Raw genomic sequence first — 8,254 nt, forward strand, 5'->3', positions numbered from 1 at the left:
GTCTGCATGCAGTTTGAAGGAAGTTGAAGATAGCAATTGCTCCAGAAGCTAACTAGCATAAGCCCAATGACTTGAAGTCTATGGGATCAGCCAATGTTAGTGCAATTAGCTAGCTGATGCCATAGACTTCCAGTCATTGCGTTTACTCTAGTTCGAAATGGCTCCAGAAACTACCTTCAACATCCTTCAAATTGCACGCAGAGACATAAATATGGTATCCATGAGTTAATTGCCAAAATCGCCAACTAACCCTTTAGCCTCATAGTGATTTTTTTATTTTTTATTTCACCTTTATTTAACCAGGTAGGCTAGTTGAGAACAAGTTCTCATTTGCAACTGCGACCTGGCCAAGATAAAGCATAGCAGTGTGAGCATACAACAAAGAGTTACACATGGAGTAAACAATTAACAAGTCAATAACACAGTAGAAAACAAAGGGGGGGTCTATATACAATATGTGCAAAAGGCATGAGGAGGTAGGCAAATAATTACAATTTTGCAGATTAACACTGGAGTGATAAATGATCAGATGGTCATGTACAGGTAGAGATATTGGTGTGCAGAAGAGCAGAAAAGTAAATAAATAAAAACAGTATGGGGATGAGGTAGGTGGAAAGGGTGGGCTATTTACCAATAGACTATGTACAGCTGCAGCGATCGGTTAGCTGCTCAGATAGCTGATGTTTGAAGTTGGTGAGGGAGATAAAAGTCTCCAACTTCAGTGATTTTTGCAATTCGTTCCAGTCACAGGCAGCAGAGTACTGGAACGAAAGGCGGCCAAATGAGGTGTTGGCTTTAGGGATGATCAGTGAGATACACCTGCTGGAGCGCGTGCTACGGATGGGTGTTGCCATCGTGACCAGTGAGCTGAGATAAGGCGGAGCTTTACCTAGCATGGACTTGTAGATGACCTGGAGCCAGTGGGTCTGGCGACGAATATGTAGCGAGGGCCAGCCGACTAGAGCATACAAGTCGCAGTGGTGGGTGGTATAAGGTGCTTTAGTGACAAAACGGATGGCACTGTGATAGACTGCATCCAGTTTGCTGAGTAGAGTGTTGGAAGCCATTTTGTAGATGACATCGCCGAAGTCGAGGATCGGTAGGATAGTCAGTTTTACTAGGGTAAGCTTGGCGGCGTGAGTGAAGGAGGCTTTGTTGCGGAATAGAAAGCCGACTCTTGATTTGATTTTCGATTGGAGATGTTTGATATGAGTCTGGAAGGAGAGTTTGCAGTCTAGCCAGACACCTAGGTACTTATAGACGTCCACATATTCTAGGTCGGAACCATCCAGGGTGGTGATGCTAGTCGGGCATGCAGGTGCAGGCAGCGACCGGTTGAAAAGCATGCATTTGGTTTTACTAGCGTTTAAGAGCAGTTGGAGGCCACGGAAGGAGTGTTGTATGGCATTGAAGCTTGTTTGGAGGTTAGATAGCACAGTGTCCAAAGACGGGCCGAAAGTATATAGAATGGTGTCGTCTGCGTAGAGGTGGATCAGGGAATCGCCCGCAGCAAGAGCAACATCATTGATATACACAGAGAAAAGAGTCGGCCCGAGAATTGAACCCTGTGGCACCCCCATAGAGACTGCCAGAGGACCGGACAGCATGCCCTCCGATTTGACACACTGAACTCTGTCTGCAAAGTAATTGGTGAACCAGGCAAGGCAGTCATCCGAAAAACCGAGGCTACTGAGTCTGCCGATAAGAATATGGTGATTGACAGAGTCGAAAGCCTTGGCAAGGTCGATGAAGACGGCTGCACAGTACTGTCTTTTATCGATGGCGGTTATGATATCGTTTAGTACCTTGAGTGTGGCTGAGGTGCACCCGTGACCGGCTCGGAAACCAGATTGCACAGCGGAGAAGGTACGGTGGGATTCGAGATGGTCAGTGACCTGTTTGTTGACTTGGCTTTCGAAGACCTGAGATAGGCAGGGCAGGATGGATATAGGTCTGTAACAGTTTGGGTCCAGGGTGTCTCCCCCTTTGAAGAGGGGGATGACTGCGGCAGCTTTCCAATCCTTGGGGATCTCAGACGAGATGAAAGAGAGGTTGAACAGGCTGGTAATAGGGGTTGCGACAATGGTGGCAGATAGTTTCAGAAATAGAGGGTCCAGATTGTCAAGCCCAGCTGATTTCTACGGGTCCAGGTTTTGCAGCTCTTTCAGAACATCTGCTATCTGGATTTGGGTAAAGGAGAACCTGGAGAGGCTAGGGCGAGGAGCTGCGGGGGGGGCGGAGCTGTTGGCCGAGGTTGAAGTAGCAGTTTCCATTCTCTCTTGCAGCTCAGTTAGGAAGGTTAGCCAGATCTTTGTAGAATCTGGGTGGTATGATACACCATCCACAGATTAGTTACCATTGTCTAAAAATGTATCGCAGACATGCTTTTAATGCTCATTGGTGTCTCTGAGTTTGAATCATTGTTTGACATTCCCTATCCAATTGAGTGACCCTACAATGACAGGGGAAGTAGTTATTAAATCATGACAACCACTATTTTTGCAAACAGATGGGCCTCATTCAACAAATTGTGTGATTTTCATGAAAATATTTGCTAATCAACTTTAGATGTGACACAGCAGAAGACCTTTGCGATCAAGGCTTGTTTTGAGTTTTTATACATTTCAGATTTTGTTTTTAATTCTCTCACTTATACATTTTGGAGTAGGTTGTGTAGATCAGTGGTGGAAAAAAAATCCCAATTTATTTCCATTTTAGATTGACATTTAACCCCCACAGGACGGTTGAGCTAGCATAGGCTAATGTGATTAGCATGAGGTTGTAAGTAACAGGAACATTTCCCAGGACATAGACTTATCTGATATGGACAGAAAGCTTAAATTCTTGTTAATCTAACTGCACTGTCCAATTTACAGTAGCTATTACAGTGAAAGAATACCATGTTATTGTTTAAGGAGAGAGCACAGTTATGAACTTAAATGTATTAATAAACCAGTTAGGCACATTTGGGCAGTCTTGACAACATTTTGAATATAAATACAATGGTTCATTGCATCAGTCTAAAACTTTGCACATACACTGCTGCTTTCAAGTGGGCAAAATCTAAATTCCGACTAACCTGGATTAGTACATTATGGCCTTTTCTTGCATTTCAAAGATTGAGGAAAAAGCATGTTTTTTTCTTTGTATTATCTTTTACCAGATCTAATGTGTTATATTCTCCCACATTAATTTAACATTTCCACAAACTTCAGTGTTTATTTTCAAATGGTATCAGGAATATGTATATCCTTGCTTCAGGTCCTGAGCTACAGGCAGTTCAAAGGGTCAGATCCTTTTTTTAAGGCAGCAAAAATGTGAAAACTGTGCAAAGTTGTGTGGACTTTCACTAGGCACTAGTACAAACACGCTGGGTTAGTAATTCACAGCATTCACATATTAGTAGCATATTGAAGAAACAATAGAGAAGAAAGACACTCTTCCAGGGTAGAGTTTTTCCCATGAACCCAGATTTAAAAATGGCCTTCAGTTAGCCGGTTATTTATGTCAGTCACTGCGATGCAGTGCCTTAGACCACTGTGCCTCTCGGGAGGCCCCATGTCAGTCATTTCTCCATCCCACTTTATTTAGCTTTTCCAAATGTATTTGTCCCCAAATCCCATGCCTATGTCTTAGTCTGAGTTTTGTTTGGATCTCACCCGCCCTCTCCTTTATTAAGTAGTTTGTGTACCTCTCTCCCAGCTCCTACCCGGGTACCCAAGTGGACAGCGTTTCCCGTGAGTACCCAGCAGGTCTGTTTGTATGTACAAAGAGTATCAAGGGTGGAAGTCTGGCCAATCGTGGGACAGACTCGTTTCTTGTTTGTTCATTGGCTGTTCGGTGTTCTGGAACTATTAGGCAGCGTTTCCCCTCCCGGGTGCTTTCACTGGTGATTGGTTTGTGCTGCTTGAGTCTCTTTCCGAACACATTCTTGAGGGGGAATGGAGAGGAAATGAGACAGCTTGTGCAGTCTTTTGGGGAGAAAGGAAATACATGCATTCATTTGGATGTGTAGGGAGATATCTAAAGTTTGGACACCGGGCTAGTTGGGAAAATGTATATAAGAAAGTGGTGTGTGTGCTCTTGTCTGTGTGTGTAAGGATATGCTTGTCTTCGTGTCTGTGTGCGTGCCCTGTTTGTGTGTGTGTCTATGTGTACAGACTCTATAGTTACTATCGTTAAGCTCCTCCAGTCTTAATACATCATTATCATTGCGTGGCCCTGTGGCATGCGTGGGAAAGAATGCAGCACACCCAATCAGGGTGCTCCTCTGGCCGGCTCAATCTGGATTTATGAATGGGGAAATAGGTGTGGCTAGGTTTAACATTGAATCATGCCCCAGTCTGCTTCCGAAAAAGGAGAAAGCTTTCAGACCTGACCTACCTATACTCGTATGCGGTTGCATAAGACATGAATCAGGATAATCACACAAAAGTCAACACAACACTTGCACATGCTGAGATACAGGTTTTCTAAGCACATTGTGCATGTTTCTTCATGTCAAAGTATAAATTGAGTGTTAATAAAACACTTCTAGCCATAAAAATATGAGTGGCTACGAGGGTGGCTGTAATAACATTCTGGACGCTAATGCAGCTGCCTTGATTTCTTACGGGGGTGCCCACCAAACCCCATAGTTTTAATTCAAACCCAAACCGTCATTTAGCCCATACAGTGTAATAATGTCTTGGCTTCCGGGAATTTTTATAGCACTCATTCATTCCAGATTTCACCCAGATAATTGCAGGGGAATTTCTTTCCTCAACTGACACGAGTTTACATCCTTCTCCATAGTTCATACAAGCCACTAACCTATAACAACAGGGTTTCAATGTGTGTCATTATATAAGAATTGCAAGCACAGTATACACACGTACGCACACAGACACACACCTCATTCACATTGCTTATTAAGGAACTGTTGGAGAACACTAGCCACCACTGAGTCCAGACCCACCATTCAGGCACAATTGGGTGATGTTCAGTAGGCACAACTGTATGGGAGAATAACCTTCTGGAAAGGAAGGGGTACACACTAGTACTTAATCAATGTGTGCAGTGATTACTCAAATTATTTTCAGCTTTATTCCTGCTTACTTGACCCTGGTCTATGGAAAGACTGGTTTATCACAAAGCTTCACTGAGCTATGCAGAGGGCAGAATTCATGGGACATTCCTGGATGGCATAAGCCTTGCAGAACAGCATACCGGCCATTCCTCAGTTTAGATTGATGTGAATGAAGTGCTAGCACTCTTACTCATTAAATCAAGATCTCTGGACAACATGACTTTCACTGAATGCAGCTCAACTGATGGCCTGATAGTTCGAAAATCCAGCACCAATAGGCATTGTGTTTTTCCACGAATAGGTACGGGTAGTGTAATTTCGGTGAACAAGGTTTACGTGTTATGCTTAACACACTCGGCTATCTTTTTTTTGGGACCATATACATATACAAAGAAAAAACAAGTACCTTATTTACATAAGTATTCAGAACCTTTGCTATGAGACTCGAAATTGAGCTCAGGTGCACCCTGTTTCCATTGATCATCCGTGAGAGTCCACCTGTGGTCAGTTGAATTGACAGGACATGATTTGGAAATGCACACACCTGTCTATATAAGGTCCCACTGTTGACAGTGCATGTCAGAGAAAAAACCAAGCCATGAAGTCGAAGGAATTGTCCGTAGAGCTCCGAGACAGGGTTGTGTCGTGGCACAGATCTGGGGAAGGGTACCAAAACATTTCTGCAGCTCTGAAGGTTCCCAAAAACAGTGGCCTTCGTTTGGAACCACCAAGACTCTTCCTAGAGCTGGCCACAGGGCCAAACTGAGCAATCAGAGGAGAAGGGCCATGGTCAGGAAGGTAACCAAGAACCCAATGGTCACTCAATGGTCTGACTCTGAACACTCCTTCTGGAAGGTTCTCCCATCTCTGCAGCACTCCAACAAACAGGGCTTTATGGTAGAGTGGCCAGATAGATGCCATTCCTCAGTAAAAGTCACGACAGCACGCTTGGAGTTTGCCAAAAGGCACCTAAAGGACTCTCAGACCATGAGAAACAAGATTCTCTGGTCTGATGAAATCAAAATTTAACTCTTTGGCCTGAATGCCAAGTGCCACGTCTGGACGAAACCTGTCTCTATCCTTACCGTGAAGCAAGGTGGTGGCAGCATCATGCTGTGGGGATGTTTTTCAGCTGCATGGACTGGGAGACGAGTCAGGATCGAGGGAAAGATGAATGGAGCAAAGTGCAGAGAGATCCTTGATGAATACCTGCTCCAGAGCTCTCAGGACCTCAGACTTGGAAAAAAGTTCACCTTCCAACAGGACAATAACCCTAAGCACACAACCAAGACAAGCCAGTGACAACACAGCCAGTGACTTCATAACAAGTCTATGACTGTCCTTGAGTGGCCCAGCCAGAGCCCGGATTTGAACCCAATAGAACATTTCTGGAGGGATACTATAATAGCTGTGCAGTGATGCTCCCCATCCAATCTGATAGAGCTTGAGAGGATCTGCAGAGAAGAATGGAAGAAACTCCCCAAATACAGGTGTGCCAAGCTTGTATAGCATCATACCCAAGATGACTCAAGGGTGTAATCACTGCCAAAGGTACTTCAACAAAATACTAAGTAAAGGGTCTGAATACTTATACAAATGCAATATTTCAGTTTTTTTATTTTTTATAAATTTGCATTTGCAAATCTGTTTTTCCTATGTCATTAAGGGGTATTTAGTTGGAGATTGCTTAGGATTTTTTATTTGTTTAATCCATTTCAGAATAAGGCTGTAATGTAACAAAATGTGGAAAAAGGCCCCCCAACACCATCCCGTTCCCCCAACCCCACCCAGCCAGGGGGGGAGGTTTGCAAAAAGCCACCCTCCAGATCGCAAGGCATTATTGTGAAATATTGGAGTATGGGCATGCCATTTAGGTTTCCAGTCACATTGTTGTTTATCGTGACACAAGGCAAGACCCAGATGCAAACACAGGAGGCAGATGGTTGGAGTTTAAGATGTTTAGTAATCCAAAAAGGAGTAGGCAAGAGAGTGGTCGTGCACAGGCAAAAGGTCAAAACCAGTTCAGCGTCCAGAAGGTACAGAGTGGCAGACAGGCTTGAGGTCAAGGCAGGCAGAATGGTCAGGCAGGCAGGTACAGAGTCCAGAAACAAGCAACGGTCAAAACCGGGAGGACTAGAAAAAGGAGAATAGCAAAGGCAGGAAAACGGGAAAAATGCTGGTTGACTTGAAAAGCATACAAGACGAACTGGCACAGAGAGACAGGAAACACAGGGATAAATACACTGGGGAAGATCTGCGACACCTGGAGGAGGGGGTGGAGACAATCACAAGGACAGGTGAAACAGATCAGGGTGTGACAGTTTTTACATTTTGTGTGAGCAATAATAGGACCAAAGTGTAGTTTACATTGTTTAAGAGATCAGTGAAGACCACCTCTTCCAGGACAATATGATACAACATATGTCCCTCTATACACAGACAGGGTGCAGAAGCATCTAAACCAAGGTTATTGTAGTAAATTAAAACAAACTAAAACCAAAACTAGTCATGAAAAAACGATTTAGTAAATTGAAAGAAAATAATCAACAAACCCATTTGACAATATTATCTTTGACTCCAAAACAAACTAAAATCAAATAAAACCATCATGAATAATGTTTGGTTTTATTTTTGTTTCTTAATAGGGTTTTCAAGCTTCTGAATCTGGTGGGTCACGATTTATCCAGGTGTTGTAAGATCTGGCAGCGGTCAGCAACGTCTGAGCAGAGGAACATGACCGACATGTTACAGCAATCTGGTGCCCGACTGCACGGTCGATGCCGTGGTAGGCAACCATTGGTTAATGCATGCAACGTCTGAGCAGAGAAACGCAACCAATATATGCTGTACTTTTTCCAACCTACACTGTGAATGTTCAAATGATGTATTCAATATAGACAAGAAAAATACTGTACAATTTGTGTGTTATTAGTTTAAAGCACACTATGTTTGTCTATTGTTGTGACTTAGATGAAGATCAGATCAAATTTTATGACCAATTTATGCAGAAATCCAGGTAATTCCAAAGGGTTCACATACTTTTTCATACCACTGTACATCATCAATTTGGGTACCAGGCAAAGGCCGGCCCGGGGGCCATATGCAGCCCGCGACCTGATTCAATATTGCCCGCGGAATCCTGCTCAGATCACATAAAGAATTTGCGATAGTAAAGTTTTGAAAAAC

Source organism: Oncorhynchus kisutch, linkage group LG22, assembly GCF_002021735.2.
Source record: "Oncorhynchus kisutch isolate 150728-3 linkage group LG22, Okis_V2, whole genome shotgun sequence".
NCBI classification, from domain to species: domain Eukaryota; kingdom Metazoa; phylum Chordata; class Actinopteri; order Salmoniformes; family Salmonidae; genus Oncorhynchus; species Oncorhynchus kisutch.